This window comes from Cupressus sempervirens, chromosome 11 (assembly GCF_028749045.1).
Source record: "Cupressus sempervirens isolate cs-2001-9-10 chromosome 11, ASM2874904v1, whole genome shotgun sequence".
NCBI classification, from domain to species: Eukaryota; Viridiplantae; Streptophyta; class Pinopsida; order Cupressales; family Cupressaceae; genus Cupressus; species Cupressus sempervirens.
The window spans coordinates 109,263,552-109,288,833 of record NC_143128.1 but is presented as its reverse complement, the minus strand read 5'-3'; the positions used below and the strand labels follow the sequence as shown (position 1 = coordinate 109,288,833).

Below are 25,282 nucleotides of genomic sequence, written 5' to 3'. Positions count from 1 at the left end.
AGAAATTGAGATTTCCCCGCATATTAAAACAAAATATTTATATTGATGTACATTGAACTCTTTTGGGAAAATAACTTTTGAATCTATCATTCAAAGTGAAGACCATAGATAAAATAATATATCTTAAATCAAATCATATTTTTGACTTAATTATTAAAAATGAAAGAAGTTGCACGGTTACGCCTCTTTGTAAACATGGTTGATGGTCTTGCTTCACCATTGTTGAAGGAAGATGAGAAAAGTAATGATATTACTAATCATGAGGGTGGTGGAAGAGAGAGTATATGTTTAACAAACTCGTATAGTATTGTTAGTTTCCAACAGTTGATGAAAGAAAGTTTGAGGGTTTCAAAGAAATTGTGGAAAAATGTAGGGCTTGCCATTATTACCAAACAATGTGTGTGTGTGTGTGTGTGTGTGTGTGTTCAATGATGTTAATCATGATAATATGTGCATACCACTTGGATAATATTGAGTTGGTAGTTGTGGTAATTCAAGGTGATGTTATTGGATTCCTATAGTTTGAACTCTTGGTTAGTAGAATCTTTCCTTGTCTAATCCTATTTTGTTGATATACAAGAAAATTGTAGAGTTTTAAAATCAATGTTGGATATTTTATAGTTGTTAATATGCGATTAAAAGAAATAAGTAAATGTCTTAAATCAACATTGGATGTCTTATAGTTGTTGATATGAGATTAAAGAAGTAGATTTGGTTGGAGAAGAATATTGGAAGGTAATTGGTTGTGGATATTGTAAGAAGATAAAACAATAGAAAAATATTGTTGATTTTTCTAAAGTGTTATAAAATTGGAAAGAGATGAGTTATAGTCAATGCACAATTATTCACCATTTATGTAAAGGTAAGAAGGGCAAAAGCAATGTATGTGTGTATAAGAAATATCTACATGAAAGGATAGGGAGGTAGATAGGGAGAGTGTGAATTATAAAGAGACATGTGGATATTAAAATAGAGAGAGATAAAAAGTCACAAATATAACACAATTTTATTCATTTAATATATATTTCACTATTGACATAATTACGTTTCCTATATACCTATAGACTAATTTAAAGTTAAGATTTAACATCCATTTATTGGTCTTGTTGATTGTAGGTCATGATTTCCTATAATTTTTCCTATTTTTATCCATAAATGTATCTGTCATACAATTATGATATATAAAGAAATAATCGAGTTTCAAGATTGGGGGGGATTTTGAATTATTGATTTCAAATAGCTAGGTTTTCTATTTCATATAGGAAATGCTAGTTAGCAGGATTGATAATTATAATGAGAGATAAGGAGAGAATGAGGGGGAGGGGAGTGAGTAAAATGAATAATACAAAGCAATCTTAAGATATTAATATATATTAAGTACCCTTTGACACAAAAGTCTATACCCTTGCTTAAGGTATGACCCTCAAGTGACCTCATATAACATGGAAACAATCTCAAAAGTGTGGGACTTTGCAATTAGAGATTGAATCTCTAGAGAAGATTGGCTTCCTTACTATCAAGGTAAATCTAACTAGTTCTTGAGAGGAAAGTGGAGAAGGAAATGCATGAAAATCAAACTACCTATTCTAATCTAGAGAGAATGATACACCAAATAGTATTTTTGATCCACTTCTTCTTAATAACTGCACAAAAATCCAATAAACATTACAAGATATATCACTATCTATCTTCTTTCAATCATAACACCATAGAACAATTGAGAACTAACATAACCATGCAAGGAATATGAAAAATTCACTTAACAGATTAGTTAATCGAACTGAACATGAGCACACAATATTTTAATTGTCAAAATATATCTATAAAAATGAGGTATAATCAGGTTACAAAAATTCAACTCGTTGAGAATGGATATGATAGCAATTATTTCTATTGAATAAGAGGCAAGAACAGTTACAGAGAATATCTATAGAAAATTAGAAAAAGAGAGATCCTTTTAACAACAACAAAACTTGCCTTTATAGGGTGCAGGCATAACCTAGATACAACCTTGAGTTTAAAATCCAACAACCATGAGATTGGATTACAGATTAGAGCAATAACTGTGAATCAAAAGAAAATCTAATCATGAAGTGCAATTGCTCCTTAGATATGAAAAAATGAGAAAGGAAAAGAGTGCACTCAGCTACAAGAGATCAAATCAAAGTAAAATCGATCATAATATGCATTTAAGAAGCATGGAGTGCAATGGCATTGAGGATACCCAAAAATAGTTGCATTACAATATATTAACCATAATATTTTACCAAAGAAATTTCATATAAATCTGTAGATTAGAAATGTTCAACTATAATTTGAAATATATATGGGTACTATAGTTTTGTTCCTTTTGGAGTTATATCCAGCTGACCAAGAGAAGAGTTCATGATATCATTTCCATCTACTATTTTACCTATCTACGACATGTACCCTTTGCCTCTTGCTATAGATAAATATCATTACTTAAATCAGTGGATAAATCTATAAATTTTTTGCATTAACAAAAAGACAATTATTTATTATTGATCATAGTATATTTTTTTTAATCAGTAAATGGCCAAAGCCTTGTATTATAATTTAATAAATAAAACTACTTGAATGCTTCATTCAAATGGGTACTGGTAGGTAAAAATGGAGAAAGAAAACCTCTAGTCTTGCCCAGAACTGAAGTCCAGATACTATATAGAATAAAAGGGCCATACCCCAATTTACATCATCTCGTTTAATTTACATAAAAGTGTTTTAATCAAAATATTCTCTTAACAATATAAGGTTAGTGATATAGGATGAAACCTAGTGTCTCACAATGATGAGAAGTTCATGGTAATAAAAAAGACATATTTGAAGTAACAAGATAAAATTTCAAAAATGCAATTGCGCAAAATATATAAACTAATAGGGATCAATAATATGTACCCACATAAACTTACTAATATCCTAACTCTTACATTGATTTACTTTCATAAACGGAATTACTATTGTCTAATTATTTTTTAGTTTAGATTTAAAACCTTTATTATTATTATTTTTAAAATTACATTTTTGCATCTTTTAGAATAATAATTAATAATTAATAATTCTTTTCCAATTGCCCAATTGTTAGATATAGGGGCTTATGCTCCAAAGTTTATACATATGAACATTCACATAGATATATAGGTTTTTTTGTATATATATAGATGTACAATATTGTATACATAAATATACCTAGATATCTAAAAGTTATTAAGATGTTATATTTGTTAGCATTCATATTTTCTGACTTATCTATCTAGACTAGTTTGACTCAAAAGAATGAGTTACATAATCTAGTGTTGATCATGATGGCTATTCAATTTCTAGTTATCTTACTAATAATTATAGATTAAGATATTTTTGTCGTCAACACCTTTATTTGCTAGCTAGTCTGCCTCTTTATTCCCTTCCCAAAAAATATGTAGAATCTAAGTTTCTTTGAAGCAATCCAGGAGATTTAGAGCTTCTTCCAGTTTAGAATTTAAAAGCAAATTTGGTGTCTCCTTTTTTCTAATGGAAATTAGGAAAATATGCGAATCTCCTTCAATCATAAGTTTAGAGATACCTAGATTTAGACAAATTTAGAGACCTTCTTGAAGGGCTTCTAATTCAGTGAGGTTGTTAGTGGTAGATCCTATAGAATTGGCCTTTTTCATAATCTAATTGCTAGAATCATTATTAATCATGCATCCTATTCTAGTAGTAGCAAGATTGCCTCTTGAGGCTCCATCAAAATTTAAATTGGTCCAACCTCTAGGTGGTGGAAACAATCTACATTTTTCCCTCGCCTCTTTATTCTTTTTTTATACATGAGCGGGGGATTAATTAGGTTTTTGCATCTCTTTTTCTCTAGACCATCCTATCTTGAAAACGATCCTTTCTCTTTCTGGATTTTTCTAAGATGAAAGTTTAAGGTTTCAATAATACATGCCTTGATTTTATTAGTAATATCACTTGCAGTCATATCCTGGTCATGAAATATTCTTTTGTTCCTTTCTTTCAATGCTTTCCCAAATAAGGATAGATGAGCAAATATTCCATAGTTTTCTATATATACTGTTATTACTATCATTTGTCCATTCCTTAAGAAGATCATCTAGAGATTCTGGTAAAGGAGCAGTCCAACCCAACGTATGTTTGAGCCACTCCCAACAATATTGTGTATATGGACATTTATATAAGAGATGATCAATATTTTTACTATCTTGCTTAAATGACACACATCTTGATGGTCTCTCAATGCCCATCCTTCAAAGTCTGCCAGTAATTAAAATCCTATTTTTGGAGGCAATCCACATAAAGAAACCTGCCTTTGGTAGTCAAGAAGAGTGCCAACAAAGTTTAAGGGGAATTCTCACTTCTTCCCACCTTTGGGAATGTGTGATTACTTTATATCCATTTTTAACACAATATTTACCATCTTTTGATGCTACCCATATGAGTTTATGATTTCTCTCTAATTTCTTTAATTTCCTCTTATGAATGATTTTTTCATAAACCTTTTTTACTATTGGTTCCAAGTCAATATTATCCAAAGATTTCTATTTTCAGCTTATATTGTCATTAATATATTTTTTAGTTTTATGATTGCTGACCGTATACCCCTAGAGTTTAACTAATTTCTCTTTAAGGATAGTTGGGATGCCCATGCTATCTGTTGGTGGATGACCATCCCACAAATCCTCCCAAAAGAGAGCTTCATCTCCATTACCAACATCCCATGTGAGATATATACTAATCAAGGCTCTTCTTTTTACTATGAAGTTCTAGCTTTTGGATCCTTTAAGAAGGTTCCTCATTCTAAACAAGGAGTAGGGATTGACTGCATTAAGGTATTTTTTATATAGAATTTTATCCCAATTTTGTGCTCTTTCTGAAAAAAGATGCCATGTCAGTTTAGCCCCTAATGCTTCATTTTCCCAACTTAAGTTTTTGATACGTAGATCTCCTAATTCCTTTGGTTTACATAAGTTTTTCCATTTTACAAGAGCCGATTTTTTCTATTTGTTAGTGTTATTCTAGAAGAAGCTTCTAAGTTTTGCCTCAAGCTTCTTATTGATACTTTTAGATAGGGTTAAGTAGGATAAGGGGTATGTTGGTAGGGTAGATAAAACTTCTTTGATCTTAGTAACTTTAACCACTTTTGTAAGTCGTTTATCTTTCCAACCTCCTATTCTTTTATCCATTCTATGAAGTATACTATGTCATCATTTGTTAGTTTTATTGACTTTTTCTAACTCTATTCCTAAGTATTTACATGGGAATGTACCTTTTTTGTATCCCATAATATTACAGATCTATCTATCTATTACAGATTTGGTATTAATGAATTTTTTTTTTTTTGATTTTTTAGCATTCACTCTTTGATCTAAAGCTTCCATATATTGTTGTATGATCATCTTGAGGTTTTGGGCCTCATTTATTGTACTTTCTCCTGATAAAATAGTATGATTTGCATTTTGCTACTGGGTTATATTAGAAACATTTTTGGTTACGGTAATGCCCCTTTATTTTCCATTAGAGTGAGCTTTGGTAATTTCTCTAACAAAGGCTTCTGCCATGATAATGTAAAGGAAAGGTGATAGGAGATCTCCTTGTCTTATACCTCTTGATGTGTCAAAGAAGCCTTCGGGATCCTATTAATATGAATTGAAATTTTAGTTGTTGAAATACATTGATAGATAAGATTAATCCGCTAGTGAGAGAATCCAAATGCTTCTAAGGTTTTGCATAAAAACCTCCAGTCAACCGTGTATCATATGCTTTCTGAATATCCAATTTCATAAACATACTTGCCCTTTTATTTTTATTAATAAAGTATAATGTTTCTTGTATAATGAGTACATCGCATCTAGAATTGATCTTTCTAGTACAAAACTCATTTTTTCTTCTGATATAAGCTTAGGAAGAAGTGCTTTCATTCGATCTAAGCTAAAATTTTGGCTATAGTCTTCTAGATGGTATTGCAACAAGCTATGGGTCTAAAATCCCTAGGTTTTTCAGGATCATCTCTTTTAGGTATTAAAGCAAGAAATGTATTATTAATTTATGATAGTAATGACCCACTATTTCTTGATGCTTCAATGGCTTTCCAAAGGTCGATTATGATGATATCTCAATATTTTTGGAAGAAGAAATCCTAGAATCCATCGGGACATGGAGAACTATTAGGGTTCATGTTGAATAACATAGATTTGACTTCTCCCAAAGATATGAGTGAATTTAATGCTTTATTATCTTCTATAGAAACTACTTTTGGTATATCTTCAAGCATTTTTGTTTGAGCTATCATATTCAAACTTTCAAAATTATTTAATAAATTATAGAAATGACCTACACAAATCTTTGATATACTGTTGGGGTTTTTAGTGATAGAGCCTAACAAGTCTTTAATTTTAGTAATTTTCCTTTTAGCTTTGTTGTGTAAAGTACTAGATTATGAAAAAAAAAATTGTATTATGCTCTCCTTCTTCTTGCCATTTTTCTCTTGATTTTTTCCTTCAGAGGACATCTTCCTTTACTAGAATGTTTTCTTATTTGGCGAGAAGTTCTTTTTCTAGGAAGAAGTTCTTATTATTCATACCTTCTTTAATTACTTTTGTATTTAATTTTTTAAACCTTTCTTCGATGTCTATTTAAAAAATATATATATTGTTGAAATGTTCTTTATTCAACTTAAGTATATTTTCTTTAATTTTTTTAATCTTAGAAACAAATATATACATTTTGGAGCCTTTAAAATTGCCTTGATTCCACCATTCTCTAATGAGCTCCATCAAATTTCTGCCTAGAAACCACATTTTTTTCACATTTAAAAGGATTTCTAATAGGTTTATTAGGTTCACAAAATTCAATCTCAATAGGATAGTGGTTTGATCCTGCTTTAGGTAGAATTGAAGCTTGAATATTAACATCTAGCTCACTTAAATCTCATTTAAGAAAGAACCTATCCAATTTCTCGACAATAAAGTAAAAGTCTTTCCATCTATTATTCCATGTGAACTTACCATTATTAAAATGTATATCAAATAGGTTGTTAAGGTCTATCCATTTTTAAAATTCCATAGATGCTTGTGAACTTTGCTGGATGCCTCCATATTTTTCATTTATATTCGTAATAGTATTAATATCTCAACTTATAAGAATGAGTTCATTGTTGTAATTTTTAATAAATAGACTTATTTCTTCCCATAATAAATTTTTATTTGTGTTAAGGCTTGGACTATAGATGTTTATTAACATTAGTTGTAAGTTAGTCTTTATGCTTTTAATTCTACTACTCATCCATGAGTTGTTTAATTTTAGAATATTTAGGGTTACTTTCCTATGATTCCAAATAATTCCTAATCCCCCTAAGGCTCCTCTAGATTCACGTAAGTTAATGTTCTAGCTTCCTAATTTCTTTACTAGCTTAATTCTTTCTTCCTTATTTTCACTTTTATTTCTTGTAATATAATAATTTTAGGATCAAATTGTTTTAAATTATGTTTTAGTAATTGTTTCTTGCTAGGTGCATTTAAACCCCTAGCATTCCAAGTGGTGATAATCATGCTTCTATGGGAAGGTTCTTCCCCTTCCTAGGATTAAGTAGTTGACTTATCTTTTGCTATTTTTTATCTTGTCCATTTGCTTCTCTGAGTTCTTTACAAGACTTCCCCTCTTATCTTTCCTTCTACCATATTCGGGCATACTTATCCATTCTTGATTCATCATAATACCTAATAGCTATATGTTCTCTTAAGCATTAACTACACTTTTAGATTGCTTACCTTTTTCCATATCTTTTTCTTCGTTTTCTAATTCTTTCATTATCTGATCTCCAAGAGTTATCTAAGAACTTATATGTATATTATTTTCTTAGTGTAGTGCACTCCATGTTCCACCCAAATCAAGAACATATCCTTGTCTTGTAATTGTTTTATTTTTGATTGTCTATACATCTTTACTTCTCTTATCTTTATACTCAATGATTAATAAATCTCTTCTTAAATCTTCAAAGGTATATTTATCTCCACCTAATTTAAATTTTTTTTGCACTAGTTCCTATTTTTGTTTGTCACTGCTTTTATCAATATTGTCTAGGTAAAAAACTTGGATGAGCTCATTTGTTAGAAGTTTCAGGTTCTCTTTCTCGGCCTCATCTGAAATTAACATTTCCATATCATCAATCTTTGACATATCATTATTCAAGAAGTCATGAAAATCTTGTGTTAGTATTCCTTTTTTCTTACTCTTGTCCTTCTCCCTTACAATTTGCCCATTAACATTATTAATAGGAGATTTTTTTGTTGTATTTGGTGTTTGCCAAAATTTGGACCATTTCTTGACTCCCTCTTTATTAGGATCTATGATCTCCTTCATAGAATCTTCTTTTTGTTGCAACAACCTCTCTAATAATTCTTTTGTGCATTTATCCTTACTTCGCTCTGGAGATGTATTAGAGAAAAGACCTTTGTTTTCAATTTCTTCAAGAATGCTATTAGAATCCAAGATATTTTCGTTCTGAAACCTAGATTCTTTTCCTAATGTTTTTACTTTTCCACCGATTCCTTTTGTATCCTTGGCCTTTTGTGCTCTTTTTAGTTTTTGTTTAACTTTCTATCTCTTTTGTTATCTTTTGCATCTTAATGTTAACTATATTAGTTTCTATTTTTTCTTCTTCTCTTCTGTTGATATCTTTAGGACTTTGGTCTTCACAAGTAGGATCAATTGCCAACTATGAGCTAGTGCCTTTACTTTCTTTTGTATCTGACAATTTAATGATATCTTTACTGTTATTTGATATTAGAGATTTTCCTTTATCTTTGCTTTGAGATTCTTTTTCTTTTACTACTACTAGTATTTTTGTACCTTTTTTTTGATCTTTGTATCTAATTTTTTGATATTGGAGTTATGATTGTTCTTTTTCCTTTTCTTATTTATCCATCTTCCAAATCTAAAACTTCTTTCCCTGCTGTAACAAGGCTGCTCTTCCTATGGAATTCCTTTCTGTTCTTAATATTCATCATAGGGAAGGTGTCTTTAAGATTCAAGGTTGGTTGACAAGTTTTAAATGTAACTTTCCTTTCATTATTCAAAGTATGATTGTAATGTCCCATTTTTTTGGAGGAATTAATTATAAAGTTATCAATTAAAAATATATATATTACAAGGTAACTTTATAAATTAAATATTAAAAAAAAAGCTTCTAGAGGTTGCTGGAAGAAGCAGAGAAAAAATTAAAAAGGGAGGCCGACCTATCAAGGAAAATAGAATAAATAGGCATTGAGGGCTCATTGCCTATCATTGATATTTATTATTTATTTTTCTTATGTGTGTTGTGGAGCCTAGGGTTTCTGCAAATAGTCACAATTGGCCATTGAGAATGAAAACTCTCAATTGGTACGCAATTTTGAGGGTGTGAGAGATCACCTAAATTATTGCAGCTGTGGGAAGGATATTTCAGTCCTTTCATTTGTGCTTAATTGCTGATTTGGAGTTTCAAGTGGAGTTGCACTTTCACCATATCATCTTCAACATTCAGTCTCCACTATCTGATCAATCTAGGTTCTTCATTTCAATCTGTAGTTGCAACAAGTTCTCAATTGTATACAGCCAGTTAGAGTTTCGGTGTAATGTGCTATGTCATAATGTTTTGGTGCTGAAATTTTCCATATCATTTGTAAAAACATTTGGTTTTCATTGAATGATACATTGGCACTATTGTTTCTTTTATTCCAGCAATATATTTTAGCAGTGTATGAAATTTAGGGTTTTGTTTAGTGGCCTATTGGTACGGGTCATTACAGTGGTATCAGAGTAGTTTCCTACCAGCCTGATAGGGTTACCCAGCCACTATTTAATTTAGTTTACAAAGGAACTATCATAACTACGAATATGGTTGAGAGACATTCTCAAAGTCCATCCAGAAGTGTGCGAGATGATGAGACTTTATAGCAATAGGAGAGCCTTCTATAGTCAATAGAGGCAAGTACACAGGCAATGATGGTTATGATGCAAAATTTGATTGGGGAAACTAGGAGGAATAATCATAATAATGACCAGGATGATAGGAGCATATGAGGATCACAACATAGGACATGGTCTGGAATAGCTAATAGACCCACACGTCCTACATTTAGAGAAGAAACTCCAGCACGCACACCTGATGCTATGGTAATAGATATTGTAGATGAACTCCGACAAATGAGGAATGAGTGGGATTCATTAGCAGAATATGTATAGGATGGATGGACATTTGACAAGTACCTAAACTATAGAGCTACCAAGTAGAAGCAAGTAGATAAACATAGTGAGTTGCAATAGGTCACCAACAAGTTGGTATTACCCACATTTGATGGCAGTGGAAAAATGACTGCTCGTGCTTGGATTCATAAGGTGGATACTTTCCTATCTCTGAAGACTATTACAGAAATTGAAGCACTCAAGTATGCCACTTTACACTTAGATGGGGCAAAACATGATTGGTGGACACATGGCATGATAACATTGCAACACAATCAGGTAACCACTTATCAAGAGTTTTTGGATAGATTGATAGAAAGGTTTGATAAAAAAAATCCTGAAATTTATTTTTGGGAGTTAGTCCAGTTGAGACAGTCAGGAGGTTTAGAACAATTTATCAATGACTTCCAAAAGCTTGCAGTGATGGTGCCTGACATTTCAGAAAGGAGGCTAGTCATTTTATTCATAGAGGGATTAACTGAACCACTCAAGGGGTGGGTAAAGGCCTTTGATCCTCCTACATTATAGGAAGCCATGAAGAAAGCCCGTAGTATGGAACTTGCAACTCCAGCAAATCAGTTTAGTTTAAAGGGTTCTTCATCATTTAGAGATAACAAAGGGGAATTTAACAAGGGTAAAGACAAGGTTAGTGACTCAAAAGACAAGCTAGCTACACCTTGGGATAAGGAAACACTTAATGACTTGCGTAGGAAGAAGCTATTCTTCTTTTGCAAAGGTCCCTATGAGTTTCGTCATGATTGTCCTATGAAGCCTAAGGGGAAGGCTAACCGGGTGATGTGGGCTTATTACAAAAGTTCAGATTCAGACATCTCAGAGCACCATGATGAGGATCTTGATGAGGCAGAGGGTGAACAAGAGGTAGATACTGCTGAGAAAAAAGAGGCTCTAAAGCTACATTTATAGGAGGCACATCTGTCTAGTATTCAAAGAGAGGGATCTTTTAGATTTCGGGGAGTCTTGGCCAGACAAAAGGTTATTACTCTGTTGGATACAGGTGCCACACATAATTTCATTGATGCACGATTTGTGGAGAGGTGTGGACTCATTACTAAGGAGTTTGAGGGATTGATAGTTAAGGTAGTTGATGGATATACTCTTCGTTGTGATAGGATGGTGCAAGATCTACCTCTGCACCTGAACAACTATGAGTTTAAGGTAGACTATCATGTGGTCAACATGGGTGACATGGACATAGTACTTGGGATGCAATGGCTACATTCTTTGAAGGAGGTTACCCTAAGATTGGAGGATATGGAGATACGATTCGTGGTGGATGGTAGGACTCATGTGCTGAAGGCTATCCGTAATGGTGATGTTAGGACGTTGGAGAGATTAGCTAGACATAATAATATAGAGTGGACAGAAATGTGTGCCTTGATGCCTACCAAGGGGGAGCAACATAAGACTAAATATCATCTAGATATTCAAAAATTGAGAATAAAGTATGGGAAGGTATTCAACAAGATTCCACCAGGCAGGCCACCAGATAGAGGTATTGAGCACATTATCGAGTTGGAGGAAGGTGCTAAGCCTATCATGATCACACCATACTGGCACCCAAAAAGACTCAAAGATGAGATCGAGAGGACCATCAATGAGTTGCTAGCAATGGGACACATTAGACCAAGTATGTCACCTTTTGCATCTTCTGTTGTTTTGGTAAAAAGGAAGGATGGAACTCTATGAATGTGTATTGATTATAGGGTGTTGAATAAGAGAACTATAAAGAACAAGTATCCCATCCCATGTATCGATGAGCTGATAGAAGAATTGCATGGGGCTTGTTATTTCACAAAACTTGATTTGAGATTAGGCTATCACCAGATCAGAGTTCAAGAGCGGGATATTGAAAAAGCTACTTTCAGATGTCATTATAGGCATTTTGAGTTTGTAGTCATGCCTTTTGGTTTGACTAATACACCTGTGACTTTTTAATCCACTATGAACAAGGTCTTCCACCATCAGTTGAGGAAATTTGTGCTAGTGTTCTTTGATGATATTTTGATCTATAGCAGGACATGGCAAGAACATTTAGAGCACTTGGAGACAGTATTAAGCATTTTACAGAGTAAGTCCTTATATGCCAAGGAGTCCAAATGTGACTTGGGGATGACAGAATTGTTCTATCTTGGACACATCAGTAGTGCAGAGGGAGTGTGAATGGATCCTGAAAAGATCTGTGCTATTGTTGATTGGCCACCACCAGAGAACCTTAGACAGTTAAGAGGGTTCCTTGGTCTATGTGGATTCTATCGCAAGTTTGTTAGTGGCTACTTACAACATGCAACACCCATGATAGGTTTGCTGAAGAAAGGGGCATTTGTGTGGACTCAAGAGGCACAGGAGTGTTTTATGCAGTTCAAGGAAATAATGACTACATTCCCAGTATTAGCATCGCCTGATTTCACGAAGCCATTTGAGCTTTAATGTGATGCTTTTGGAGAGGGAGTTGGTGTTGTACTCATGCAGGACAAGCATCCTATAGCCTATGCGAGTAGGAAACTCAGAGGGGCTAAGAGATCATTTAGTATATATGATAAGGAGATGTTGGCCATCATGCATGCCTTGGCCAAATTCAGACAGTATCTTGTGGGCAAAAAATTTTGTATTAAAACTTATCATAATAGTTTGAAGCACTTTTTGGGACAGTAGGACCTGAATGATCGTCAGCAGGAGTGGCTGAATAAGTTACAGGCATATGATTTTGATATCACATATGTTAAGGGAACACAAAATATTGTTGCAGATGCTTTATCCTGTAGGCCACACCTCACTTCTATGATTCAGATATCAAAGGATTGGCGACACTTGATTGTAGTAGAATATGCCAAAGACACGTGGGCCTCTTCTTTAGTGGAGGGGACAACAATCAACACCAAATACACTCTCATAGATGATTTGATCATTTACAAGAATAGGATTTACTTAGTCCCAGGATTGAAAGTGAATCAGTTGATTTTTAGAGCATTCTTTAATTAACCTATAGCAGGCCATCCTGGGTATTTCAAGACTTATAGGTTAGTACAGGAACGATTTACTTGGAAGGGACTTAAGGATGATCTTTTGCAGTATGTGCGTGAGTGTCATGTTTGCCAGTAGAACAAACAAGAGCATACTTATCCAACAGGGATCCTACAGCCACTGCCTATGCCTGACAGAAAGTGGGAGTGCATCTCTATGGATTTTATTATGAGTTTTCCTAGGGCCCAGGGGCATGATTATATCTATGTGGTGGTGGATAGGCTGAAAAAATATGCTCACTTCTTCCCTATCGCTACTACATACTCAGCAACTCGGGTGGAAGAGGTTTTCTTCAAAGAGATTTTTAGATTACACGGTTTGTCTCGAAGCATTGTGAGTGATAGGGACAGCTGTTTCATGAGTCACTTTTGGTAGGAGATATTTTGGTTGTGTGGTACTGAGCTTACACCTAGTACTAGTTATCACCCATAGACTGATGGTCAAATAGAGATTGTAAACAAATGGGTGGAAGGGTATTTGAGGAATTATGTGGCAGATCAACAGCAAGCTTGGGTCAGATGGATATATCTCTATGAGTATTGTTACAATACTACATATCATATGACTATACAAATGACACCCTTCATGGCACTTTACGATTATGAGGCACCTACTTTCTTAGATTTGTTGTTGGGAGACAGTCGAGTACCCTGTGCAAGTGGACTATTAAAGGAAAGTAAGGATATAGTTGCTACTCTCAGACACAACATTGCTAGAGCTTAGAACCAGCAAAAATAGTATGTAGACAAGAAGAGGACTGAGCGTAGTTTTGAGGTAAATGATATGGTTTACCTCATGTTGCAGCCATTTAAGTAGTCCGCTCTCAAGAAGAGTGGTACAGAGAAACTCAAGCCACGCTATTATGGACCATTCAAGATCATCAAACGAGTTGGTGAGGTGGCTTATGAGTTAGAGCTTCCCACAGATAGCCGAGTGCACAATGTGTTTCATGTATCACGCCTCAAAAAGGCATTGGGTCAGAATGCGATGCCTTCTACAGTATTACCTCCCTTGAATGATGAGGGAAAATTGATCTTAGTGCCAGAATCCATTCTAGATAGTAGAGAGAAGCAGCTTTGCAGGAGAGTAATCAGAGAGTATCTAGTTAAGTGAAAAGATTTACCTATTGAAGATGCTACATGGGAGGGAGAAGTGATTTTGCAACATCCAGCATTAAGATTGCTTGAGGCCAAGCAATTTTAGGAGGGGCAGACCTGTAATGTCCCATTTTTTTTGGAGGAATTAATTATAAATTTATCAATTAAAAATATATATATTACAAGGTAACTTTATAAATTAAATATTAAAAAAAAGCTTCTAGAGGTTGCTGGAAGAAGTGGAGAAAAAATTAAAAAGGGAGGCCGACCTATCAAGAAAAAAGAATAAATAGGCATTGAGGGCTCATTGCATATCATCGAGAATTATTATTGATTTTGCTTATGTGCATTGTGGAGCCTAGGGTTTCTGCAAATAGTCACAATTGGCCATTGAGAATGAAAACTCTCAATTGGTACGCAATTTTGAGGGTGTGAGTGATCACCTGAATTATTGCAGCTGTGGGAAGGATATTTTAGTCCTTTCATTTGTGCTTAATTGCTGATTTGGAGTTTCCAGTGGAGTTGCACTTTCACCATATCATCTTCAGCATTCAGTCTTCACTATTTGATCAATCCAAGTTCTTCATTTCAATCTCTAGTTGCAACAAGTTCTCAATTGTATACAGCCAATTAGGGTTTCACTATAATGTGCTATGTCATAATGTTTTGGTGCTGAAATTTTCCATATCATTTGTAAAAACATTTGGTTTTCATTGAATGATACATTGGCACTATTGTTTCTTTTATTCCAGTAATATATTTTAGCAGTGTATGAAATTTAGAGTTTTGTTTAGTGGCCTATTGGTACGGGTCATTACAGTGATTATTTTAGAAAATTTACCTTCAAATCTATAAAAGTTTAAGTTATAAATAGATCTATTTTTTATTACCTTAATAAGTTGGTGTTCAAGAATTTTAGTCTCTAAGTTGATCAAAAAATTAATTTATTATTACAATATTTATAAGAAGCATCTATTCTTACCAGATTACCAATTGATGAACTTATATTCCTGAGAATCTCTAAATGCATAAGTTCTAGAGGGAGAGATTGAATTGAGATCTAAGTTGGGATGACAAAATTTAACAGTTCTTTCTTACAATCTGGGATCCATTCTAAAAATTTAACAGCGTGACCTTTAAAATAACAAACAAAGATAAAGAGGAAATCTTTTTTGATATATTCATCACTACAATAAATGTAAACTAATCTATCTGAATGGTGATATATACTTACTTGATTTTGACATAAATCCTTTAACCAGTTAATGAGATTGAACTTTTTTTGTTTTGGCCCATTCCAAAAGGTAAATACTCTAACATTTTGGCAATCTTGCCAATGATCTTCACTATCTTGATTGCTGATAATTATAATCTATTACTCAGTTTTTACATTGGGGTGAGGAGCCGATAAGGATAGAACGAGGGACTAAGAAGGAGCCTTGGGCAAAATAATCCTGCGGTGAGGGGGGATGTATGTTTTAAGTGGGTTATATGCAGGTTTAAAATTTGACTTATCTAGCTTATTACAATGTTGTATGTGGGAATATGCATAGGGATCAGCTAGAAAACCTCTTTGTTGGGCATACAGGGGAAATCTCTTAGGGGTAGCATATTTGGTGTGATTAAAAAAGCAAAATTGTTTATCAAAACTTTCAATGGAAAAAAAGATATTAGGTTTCAATCCTTTCTGAGCAGCAGTGTTGACAAATTGATTGGTGATAAAACCTACGCTTGCTTGCCTTATTCCAAAGTGGGGCATTTTGGGGCAAAATGATTTGATTTGAATTTCGTTGAGCCTTGGCCCACATAATCCCATTTGAATTTACCACTGATCGAAACCCTAATCTCTCTAAATATTTCTTTGAAAAATCTTGATTAGTAACATCATATATTTTAGCAATGATCTTATGATTGAGATTCTTCTACTGGACATTTGCATTTTCCTGAACATTTGTCTTAGTCAGAGCCAAAAAAGAATTTGTAGTCTTCACCTCATACCTCAAATTTGCAAATGGAGAGCAAATGATGGGAGGGTTATCGATGCACAGTCTCCCAGACTTATTTGTTTCCCCTTTAGTGCTTGGAGGCAATGCCAAAGGAAGATGCCCCTGCTGCTTACATATTGATTTCGATTCTAGGGTTTTGAGAATTCACTGGATACCCTGATTTCGCACCGTTGCAGTCTGCTCTACTTTCCATTTAAAATCCCTAATTATTATTTTTCATATTTAGCACAATTTCATATTCCTTCACCCCATATTATTTTTGCACCAATCTGCTCAACGCTCTGACTCTTCTACAATTTCATATTTGACATTCGCTCTTTTGCCTGGGGAAGAGGGGGGAGGATTCACGCCGCCAAAAGTCGCTGAAGTTTGGACAAATGAGAGAAAAAATTGGACAAATGAGTGACAAATTTGGAGGTAAAAGGGGCAAACAGCTAGCGAAAGTAAGGAGAATCTTCCCACTTATTTTGCTGTGGTTTCCAGCTCCGCCATTTCCCACTTATTTTGCTATGGTTTCCAGCTCATGCGACATTCGCAAGTACCATTATTGATCACAGTATTGATATAATAATATAAAGCTATTATTATTTCTTCGATTGTTTGATACATTCGTAGAATTTGTTACATATCATTTTTCTATGTTCAAATCATGCATATGTATCTTTAATGAAATATAATAGTTATATATTTCAAAATTATTATATATAAAACATTTTTCTTCATAGGTAGTGAATAAAATACCATAACAATTATATAAGTGTTTCTAATTCTATGTCGTCTATTTTCAAGATTTTAGATTTCTTTCAAAATTCTTTACAGAAATTTCTTGAAAGGATTATGGAGATATACTCTTTCAGTCAATATTGGCAAGCTGAATTGACCGTTTTATATACTTTGCAGAAATATGATTATAGTTTTAATAATTCTATTATTGAAAACCTCAGGAGGCGTGGGTGTATGTTCAGGTATAGCTTGGTGCCCATAACTCGAAGCATATTTTTATATAGGTATGATGGTATCTCTCTTATCATAAAATAACTGCATGGTAGAATAAATTTATATGTGTCTTCTTTTCAGTCGAATTGTAAGCAGCATTTAATATTTGAAATCTGATAACAGTCATGATGGTTCTATGGTGGGATCCAGAAATATTATTAATGACGATCGTTATAGTCAGATTCTAAATTATATTTTCTGTTTTAATAGTAGTTTGTACAAATATATTTTAGTATGAATACTTTAAATATATTTATTTAAAAATAAAAAATTTCTTTTTTAATTTTAAAAGATATTAAATTTTAAAGTAAAAATAATTTATAAATGAAAAAGGTCCTTGGATTTGATATTATAAATCTTACGATATTTAAAAATATATTATGAGTTGAAAATACAAATAGACGTATTATTGTTGAAAATTAACGTTGAGTGTCTGTAGGTTGTCTTCGAGCCCCACGCCCATCTACCTTGTCATTGTTTCCCGCAGGCATCCATTCACGGCAAGCATTTATTTTGGTAGGTGTTTTTGAATTTTTGAACATTGAGAGGGAAAATTTTGAAGACAAAAAAGGAATATCTCTCTCTCATTTTTTTTTTATCCAGACAGACAGAGAGCCAAATAGAGCAGAGAAGATCACCAGATCAGTCGTTGGAAGAAGAAGAAAGAAGTTTGTTTTTGTTTCGTGCCTACAGTTGCATGTGATTGATTGCTAGTTGCCTTGTAAGTTTGTTATTGTTTGATTCATCCTATTGAAGTAGTGATTGCTCTAGGCATTCATGTATGCAGCCATTAGAGATGCAAGTTATTAAAGTTGTTTGAAATATTATCAATTTAGGGTTATTTTAGGGTTTTCTGGTTGAAGCCGAATGCTCCCAGATTTTTTATTAGTTTAATGAAAGATTGGATAGAAAGCAAGCAAGCATACTTGAATCTATCTTCCTCTTCTATTCATTGCATTTGACAAGTTTGGTTGAAAGCTTAAAGCTTTGGCTCTCTGGTTTTATTCGTGAAAGCATTCACGTTAGATTTTTCTAAGTTATAATTTTATTAGTTGGAGCCGACCTTACTTGGCATCCATTGTCTTCTTTGAGTGCCGAGCTAACTCGGCATCTACATCTATTTCCTTTGTGTGCCAAGCGTGACTGGCACTCGGCACCTTTTTGTGCCGAGCAAGTGCCAAGTAAAGCTGGTACTCGGCACCTTATGTGCCGAGCACTTTTGCACTTTTTAAGTGCCGAGCAAATTTTTAGGTTTAAAGTTGTGAGTATTGAGTTTAAATTTTAATTTTAATTTCTCACAATTATAAAATAGCAATATTAAGATGGGCAACTGCTTTGCAAGAGTCTTAACCAATCACAGCAACATGTATATCTCATGCCTTCACATTTTTCCTTGATTTTATCATGTCATGCGGCTCATGGACATAACAATTTCTTTGATGTCCTTTACCTTGGTAGGAGCTGCCACAGCCATAGTTTTTTATTGTGGCAACAATTCTACTCAAACAGATTGGAGAATATAGGAATCATATTCCTCCAGGCCCCAGAGCTATTGTTGCAATTGGCCACTTTCATCTTCTCATAGATAAAACCAGGCCAATTCATCAGATTCCAAGTTCACTGTCAACACTATATGGACCCATTATGCATCTCAAAGTTGGTAGCTGCCCTGTTTTAGTGATAAGCTCTTCAGATTTAGCCAAAGAATCTTTCACAATAAATGACAATTCTTTTGCATCTCGTAGTAGGCTTGCTCAAGGTCAGTATTTGGGCTACAATTATTCTATACTGGGTTGGGCTCTTTATGGTCCCTATTGGCGAAATGCTAGAAAAATATGTGTACTTAAGCTCCTCTCTTCCAAAAGAATTCAATCATTTGGACCCAAGAGAATGCAAGAAATCAAGAAATCAGTAAATTCTCTGTTTCAGCAGACACAATTGGAGGGTATTATTAAGATGAGAAGTGTTCTTTCAAGATTGACTTTTAAAGTTCTGATGAGTATGATTATAGATGAGAGCTTATTTGGAGAGGAATCAGGGATTTCGGACGATGTAGTGACCCATCTGATTGAAGAATCATTTATGCTTCATGGAGTGATTGATATTGGGGATTATATTCCCTGGTTGAAGATGCTTGATTTGCAAGGGAATGTTGAAACTATGAAGAAGGTATCTGAGAGATTAGATTTGTATGTGGAGAGGATTTTGGAGAAGCACAGAGAGAAAATATTAAAAGATGGGGAAGAGGTGGAAGACTTTGTTGATGTGCTCATCTCTCAGGCAGAAGAGAACGTTGAAGCATTTATCGAGGCAACTGCTATCGTAAGTGCTTCTGACTTTGACAGCTAAATCTAGATGAAATGAGTTCTTGTAAACGTTATTTACGAACGATTGATAAATGAATTCGAGTTGAAAACATTACAGCTGGATCTTAGACAACAATATTATAATACGATTAGATCACTCCAAACTGCCACAGGAATTTTGTATGCTAGTTTGACTTTTTTTTACAAGATTTTCAGTTTATTTACTAGCCGTTTAGCTTGCAGAGATATTTGTCATCCATGATATTTGAACGTTGAAACAGCAGCAACATGCATGATTGATGGATTTCCTCAATTGTGACTAATTTTAGAAGTATTCATGCAAAAATGCATTTTTTTTGGGTTGAAATATCTCGAGTTCCGTGTACTAAAATGTTTTTTTTATCGTCGTAGTTTCCTCTTCCCTCTTCTGGCACTGATAAATGCTTTCATCCAAAGATCTATAAGTCTTGAGATTTAGCAATGACAAATACTATGATTTATAGACCTGCTGATTTAGAGGAGGGGTTAAGGAATGGCTTCGCACCAATTCAGCACAAGATTTCCTTGGACAAATATATTAATCCTCTCTACCAATATCAATTTTCCTTGGAATAAGACAGAACGTCATGAAGCTTTTATCATTCTTCAGTCATCCAGTGATTAGAATTTAGAGTATGAAAACCACTGGATAACTTTTGGGGCAAGCGAAATGTTGGCATTTAGAAATACAGGTTTTTTAATTTCATCCGTACCCAAAAAAACACTTGAAGAGTCGATATGTTTCAAGAAAGTTTAAGTTTTCTTTCTCTTTTTCTTGTTACTAATATTCGTGGCATTGTAGGCTATGTTTAGTGCAGGGACTGATACATCTTCAGTTTCCCTGGAGTGGGCATTATCATGTTTATTACAACATCCAGATGTAATGAGGAAGGCACAAGAGGAGCTCGATTCTAATGTTGGACGGAGCAGATTGGTAGAGGAATCAGATATAGCCCAGTTAAACATATCTTCAAGCAATACTGAAAGAGACCTTGCGCCTTCATCCACCAGGGGCTTTGCTAATGCCCCACAAATCTACTGAGGCTTGCAAAGTGGGAGGCTATCATATTCCTCAGGGAACAATGCTGATGGTAAATGCATGGACTATTCATACAGACTCGAAGGTGTGGAATAAACCTCTGGATTTCATACCAGAGCGTTTTATGGAGAAAGGCATAGCGATGGACAATACACAAATGAGAGGGACTGAGTTTGAGATGCTTCCATTTGGGGAGGGAGAAGAGGGTGTCCTGGTACTACCTTGGCAATGTGCACGGTGCAAACAACTCTTGCAATTTTGTTGCAGAGCTTTGAATTTCTTGTTCCAGATGGAAGAGTGATTGACGTGAGTGGAGGTTATTATCAAGCCCCGCCTTTCCATCATCTGTACGAAAAATAGACCTAGCTTAGAACAATTGAACTACTCTCTTTTTTCATTATCTTTCATATTAGAACAAATGTGAGCACATATAATTTATATGCTTCAGCTTGATGTTAATGATTTAAATTCTTTCAATTTGCCTAGATTTATAAGATAGGCAGAAAATTATTTCTTAATATTTTTCCAACAATTACAATTATGAACCTTACTAACACATTCTTAATTATTAGTGAATTGAATGAATATAATTTTATTGAGTTTAAAAGAAAATCAATGTTTTAGATGACGATCCACAAAAAATGTATCTTTATATTCTCCTAACAATGACAATTATGAACCCTACTAATGCATCTTTAGTTATTGGTGAAATTGAATGAATATAATCTTAATGAGCTTTTAAAAAAATTTCAACTTAAGATTCATCATAAATGGAATAACTAAATGATTATGAAATAACCAATTCCTTAATATTATGTTTTGAATTATTTTTATATTGTGCAAATAGAATTGTCTTCCAAGCAGTATGCGAAATAGTATAGATCAAGGTCAATTCTTTCACATACTTTTATATAAAAAGTTATATAAAAAAATCTCTAAAATTAATCTTTTTATGAATAAAAATAGAGTAATAATTTTGAAAAATAATAATTAAGACTATATTTTTTTTTTTGATATTAGACTTTACTAAAGTGTTTACTACTAAGAATCTTTATTGAAAAAATAAAGGATTAGAATACATTATATATATTCTTTTTTCAATAAAAGGAAATGTAATAACTTTACAACAATCTATTTTTGCAAATGATTTTTTAATTTAATTAAGCCAATAGGCTTCACTCCTTGGAAGATGCCCACTGGAATGTTCGAATTTCTTGGCAGTCTTACACCATCAAATGTTAAATTTGCAACATTCCATTCTGCCTGTGTTTTATGAAGATCGACGAAAGAAATGTTATTGCAAACCACACTGGATACAACTTGTAATTGACTGAGCCAGTTGTTAGGATTAACCTCAAATAGAAATACCAATTACATGCAAATATAACTAATACTAGAAAATAGTAGATTGCATAAAAGAGAACACAAGACACCAAGATTTCACATGGTTCACCCAATCACTGGGCTACATGCACCAACAACAAGTCCAATATTATTATTATCTAGTGATTACAACCTGATTACAATCTGTAAAACCTTACAACTCAATACCACTGCAAAAAGCTACAATATCACCATCACATTATGAAATCCCTAACCCTAAGCCTTTTTATACAATCTTTTTCCACTTACAAAATTAGGGCTAGAATAATAGAAAAATAGAAACCGATACCTTTTACAATATAAGGGCATTTTTGGCTTAACCCCTATGGGGGCACTGCCCCTCAGCCCCACCCTATGCTACCTTAAGACCCCATAAGGACATTGCCCCTTGACCCCATCTTGGGGGCATTGGCTTTAAACCCCTGTAGAAATAATATGGGGAGAAAAGACCATGCTGACTAAACCTTCGAGTTTGATTAGGCTCCATATTACAAAAATCTCCCACTTAGAGATTGATCAGACTCCACAACAATAACCTCCCACTTGGAGATTGATTATAACACTACTAAACCTGTAGCTCCCACTATAATATATCAAACCACCCTGGATGCTACTATTCTTTTATTCTATTTAGTCGAGAAGACCAACTAAAGCTAAAAAGGAATTTAGCTTCTCTCTTCTTACTACCTTTGTAAATATATCTACTGGATTTTCATTTGTATGTATCTTCTCCAGCTTTAACTGTCCATCATCCAAAACTAATTGAATGAAATGGTATTGCAACTATATGTGTTTTATCTTTGAATGCAGAGATGAATTCTTGACAAGATGAATGACACTCTGAGTATCTATAAACAAATACCTATCCTTCCAAGGGTGTCCCAATTCTTCCAAGAAGAACTGAAGCCATATCATCTCCTTAGCTGCCTTTGTAGTAGAAACATACTCTACCTTTGTAGTGGATAAAGCATTAACCTTCTATAACCTAGAAACCCAACTCATGACTACCCCACCAATAGTAAATACATAATCTTTAGTACTCTGCCTGTTATCAATATCCCCTGCTAAATCTGAGTCAACATAGCCCTGTAAATCAATAGTAGAGCCCCCAAAGTGTAAACACTTACTAGATGTTCCTCTCAAATATCTGAGAATCCATTTGACTGCATTCCAATGCTCAATTCTTGGGTGACTCATAGACCTGCTAACAACTCCCACTCTATGTGTAATATCTGGCCTAGTACATACCATAGCATACATCAAGCTTCCTATAGTTGAAGCATAAGGTACCTTAAACATCTTGTCCTCCTCTTCGTGTACCATATATATCTCTTCATCCAAATGACCATGAAGGAAGGTTGTTTTAACATCAAGTTGCTCTAAATGCAAATCTTCAGTAGCCACAATACTTAAAATAGTGTGAATAAAAGTTATTTTAACAACAAGAGAAAATATCTCATCAAAATCAATGTCCTTTTTTTGTGAAAATCCTTTTACAACTAACCTAGCTTTAAAACATTTCTTTCCTCCATCCTCTTCTTTCAACCTGTAAACCCACTTATTCTATAAAGAATTTTTACCTACAGGCAACTTGCATAATTCCCATGTTTTATTTTTCAGCAAAGAATCCATTTCTTCTTTCATTGTAGACTCCCGCTGAATCTTTGTATCCACCTGCACAACTTCATCATAATATTTAGGTTCACCAGCATCAGTAAGTAAACTATAATACAAGGAAGGAGAAAATCTTTCTAGAGGTCTACTTATCCTTGTTGACCGTCTAACATTTACTGGGGTGTGTGGGATTTATTGTTGCAGTTGTTGCACATAATGAGGAATTGCTGGAACATCAACTTTTGGAGTATCATCCAACACTACATAATCATTTTTTCTTCTCATGTTGCTTCAACAAATATTTTTACAACACTATCTCATTGAATATGACATCCTTGCTTCTTATAATTTTACAATTTTCAAAATTTCAAGGTCTATAACCAAATTCATTAATGTCATATCAAACAAATACATATTTCTTTGACTTAGCTTCTAGCTTAGTTCTATTTTTAGAGTCTATATGAGCAAATACTTCACAACTGAAGGTTTTGAAAAAAGAATAGCTCACCTTCTTCCGAGTCCATGCTTCCTCTAGAATACCACAGCTCAAAGGAGTAGAGAGACCTCTATTAATCAAATATATAACATTATTGACAACCTCCACCCAAATATGTAAGGGTAACCCAACATGCAATCTCATGTTTCATGCATGATCTTTTATAGTCCTATTCATGCGTTTAGCCACTCCATTTTCTTGTGGAGTCCTTGAAACAGTTCTCTATCGATGAATACCATTAGCAGAGCAATATTCTTCAAATTCATGACTGCAATACTCACCACCATTATTAGATTTGAGACATTTTAATTTCTTTCTAGTCTCATTTTCAACCAAGCATTTCCATTTCTTAAAAGTTTGAAATATATCAAATTTATGTCTAATGAAATAAACCCATACTTTTCTAGTTGCATCATCAATAAATGTAACATAATAATGAGAGCCACCAAGGGAAGATACCTGAGCTAGTCCCCATACATTTGTATGCACAAGCTCTAATCTCTCACTTTTATTTTCCTACCCAGTCTTCACAAAAATCACTCTATTTTGTTTTCCATAAACAAAACTTTCACAAAAATCCATATTAACACATTTCAGACCTGGTAAAACTTTCTTTGAATGAATTACTTTCATACCTTTCTCACTCATGTGCCCAAGTCTATTGTGCCACAGTGTTGTATTAGAATCTATAGTAGCTATTTGTTCTCCCTTCTCAATAGCAATAAGTATTCCTGAACATTCATTTTTTTCTGAAACAATCAAAGTAGAAGGAACAATATAACTTGTACAAAGATATAAGGTGCCCACTTTCACATTTTTTGCTACTACAAGGGAACTTTTTGAAATCTTTCAATTTTTATCATTAAAAGTAACTGTGCAACCCTCATCACTGAGTTGGCTTGCTGAAATTAAATTCCTACTTACCCTTCGAATATGTTTATCCTCATGTAGTAGCCAATGATTCCCATTCTGCAACTTAATCTTAACTTTTCATTTTCCAACAATCTAACAAGGTTCATTATCCC

The 25,282-nt window shown here is 33.7% G+C and overlaps 1 pseudogene; it reads left to right on the top strand.

Annotated features, from left to right (window-relative positions):
• The first annotated feature begins 18,792 nt into the window (after nt 1–18,792).
• Nucleotides 18,793–21,124, top strand: LOC149528458 (demethylepipodophyllotoxin synthase pseudogene; annotated as a pseudogene).
• Nucleotides 21,125–25,282: the final 4,158 nt, after the last annotated feature.